This window comes from Raphanus sativus, chromosome 7 (assembly GCF_000801105.2).
Source record: "Raphanus sativus cultivar WK10039 chromosome 7, ASM80110v3, whole genome shotgun sequence".
Lineage (NCBI taxonomy): Eukaryota > Viridiplantae > Streptophyta > Magnoliopsida > Brassicales > Brassicaceae > Raphanus > Raphanus sativus.
This window is the reverse complement of record NC_079517.1, coordinates 12,206,694-12,209,779: the sequence shown is the minus strand read 5'-3', so window position 1 is coordinate 12,209,779 and position 3,086 is coordinate 12,206,694. Positions and strand designations below refer to the sequence as shown.

Below are 3,086 nucleotides of genomic sequence, written 5' to 3'. Positions count from 1 at the left end.
ATAAATCGTGAGACAGACCAAGGGAGGTCTATATAATCCAAAGTGGTGGATAATACTACATATGTCACTACATATAATGTCTGGAAGAAATTCAAAAGATGTAGTATGTTATATATGACTCACTGGATGATAATAATATTATTGGTACCTAAAAGGTTTACCAAAATATACTGAGCTCAGAATCATAAGATGAGAAAGGAAGTTCTCATGAACAGCATTTTCCTAAAGCTGTCCATGGACTGAATTAAATTGCTACATGTAAGCAAATGAAAAGGTTCTATAAGAACAATTCAAATCAGTCCATAGAGAAATTTTAAATTCCTTGTGATATACTAACCAGCCTAAGAAAGGTTAAATGGTTATTCATTAAACCTTATAAAGTTATAGACCATCACCACAAATTAGCCAAATTTTGGTAATACTTATGGTTGGTCAAAATTCTCAGCATGAACCAACCAAGCTGTGGTATGAATGAATAAGCTATCATAAAGATAAGCTATAAGATCAAAGTTCATCTTTGAACAAAAATGTGTAGGACCACATTATGTGTCCATATGCGACCAAACGGGTCTGACCATATTATAAGATTTGGTCCATGATAAAGCTGTAGATCATGGATGTCATTAGACATAAATTTGAGGATCAATTAGATCAATTCTATGTCATGACCGTGTCCGGCCTAGATCAGTCCAAACGTCTATATATATATATATATATGTGTGTGTGTACGAATTGCTGGCACACTAAAATTGCCATTGTCTCAGATCAATCATTGATCATCTATGGACATATGTAAATAAAGATCATGATCTAACCGACATGGCCTATGTATAAAGTTGTCTATGGCAAATAATATTATACTCATAAAGCTAAGGCATTTCCATAAGTCCTAAAGAGCTAAGTAGCTCATACTTGATATAATGATGATCCATATTATATAAAGGATCTAAAGTACTAGCCAACCAATATTATGGAAAGGCATATAAGAGTGATTTGGTCAAGGACCATAATCAAACGACCAGAGTATAAAATAGTACATTTTATCTAAAGTACTAAAGTGGTCGATATCAAAGTGGTACATTTTCTAAAGTATCATCAGGATTCTAAGAGACATGATATGTCTGAACAATACAAGATTGTTCAAGTAAGAATCCATGAACATCTATTCAGCAAGTGATGTTCAAATCAGGGGGAGTAGTATGTGTTGTACTCTTTTTCCTTAACTATGGTTTTATCCCAATGAGTTTTCCTAGTAAGGTTTTAATGAGGCAACATTAAGCATATTATGAACTCATATGGTTATGGCATCCAAGGGGGAGTGTTATAATATCCATTGTGTGGATGGACCATAACCAAGTACTTAACCAAGTACTAGACAAGTCCAACAAGTACAAGAGAAAGTGCAAGGAGGTTTACATCCGGTCTACATCGGTTCATCTACAAACCGGACCGAGATCAGAAGACTCAGTCAACCTTGGAGTTATCACCATGACCAAGTCTTCTCTATGACATGAATGTAGTCAATGTAATTAATGTATAGATTTCATTCCTTGTAAAGCACTTGTACAAACCACTATATAATGTGGTGTTGGCTAATGAGAAATACACAACTTTCTCACAAATCACTCTCCACATTCTCTTTAGTTTATAACATTTTCAACTTAAAAATGGTTATTTTAAAAATGAATAGTCACAACTTTTCATGGCTTCTCAATTTAAAGGTAGTTATTTTTAAAAATAAATTGTCACAATAATTATATTAATAGTCATAATTTTCAATATAAATAGTCGTATCTTTTCAATATGAATGGTCACAAATTTTCAATATATGAATGATTACATTTTACAATATAAAGACACAACTTTTAAAGTAAGAATTACTTATTGTAAAGACACATATTTAAATTTAAAATTTTGAATATAAATACAAAACCTTTCAACTTAAATAGAATTGACATCCTTTCGAATTAATTAGGATTCCTATTATTAATATAATATGTTCGCTAAATATAATTGTCGTTAAAATTTAAACCACTTTTAATTCGATATTGTCATGCAGTCACTGAGATCGTAACGCAGTAACATATGCTACTTTTAGCTGCTGAATCGTACATTTGTGGACAGTACTGTCACAGTGTTTTGTTTTGTTCGATAAAGAAGTCAAATAAGACTTTTCTTATTCTTGTACATTATTGTTTCGAGAGCTATCCACGGAGACACTCTTTCAACTTTTATCTTACAACAATACATACTTTGAATATTGAGTTGTTTACGAAAACAACAGGCACTTTTGAGTTATCATTTTCATCAAAAGGAATTTCCAAAGAGAAGGGCACTTTGAGCATCTGAAAACTCAAACGTATTCCTCAACTCTATTTTGTTTGGTTTGGTGAAATATTTCAATATTATGGTTCTTATTCTAGTTACAGATGTATTATTCGAAAAGATATTCCCAGCCACATCTTTTATTTTATTCTTTTAAATATAGTCATTTTTTGATTATCTCTTTCATTTATCTTAAACTTTTCCTCTCGTCAACTCCTTTTTAATATCTCCAATCCTGAAAACTCTAGAATTTTTTTATTTTATTTGGTCGAAGACATCTTCGCCTTTTGGAGTTGGTCTGATGAAAAGTACAGTAGTCTTAGTATATTATCTTTTATTTCTGGTTTTTCTCGTTGTAATCGTGCGATATTACAAATTCTCCATCGCTTCTTGTTTTCAGATGCTTGTGCAGTTGAAGAATGGGATACAACTTTCCTTGAGTGTTTGTTTTCCTGTGACAGGTTACAGCCGATTTATGGCGAGTAATATGTGCTAAATGCTATCTATGTTTAATATTCTTGGGATTTTGGGTTTTAAGATTGTTATATCGATTGGGGAAATAATTTTCTTCTGCAACAGGACAAAAACTCACACCAGATAATTGTTATATAACCTTCTGAAATACTTGGTTGGGATGGAACCATATATGCTTAGAAAGTACATCATTGTCGGCGGAGGAGGCGCGTCGAAGACCAGGCAGTGGAGTATGTTCGTGATGTGTCCATAGTAGCATGTTCGTAGATGTGTCCAGGTAGGTGTGG

General features: G+C 32.7%; 1 long non-coding RNA gene across 1 annotated transcript; it reads left to right on the top strand.

The window, feature by feature from the left end:
* The first annotated feature begins 2,080 nt into the window (after positions 1 to 2,080).
* On the top strand, positions 2,081 to 2,808 carry LOC130497509 (uncharacterized). Its single transcript, XR_008936489.1, has 2 exons — positions 2,081 to 2,359; positions 2,726 to 2,808. It is a non-coding gene; the product is annotated as an uncharacterized LOC130497509 (long non-coding RNA).
* The last annotated feature ends 278 nt before the right edge of the window (positions 2,809 to 3,086 follow it).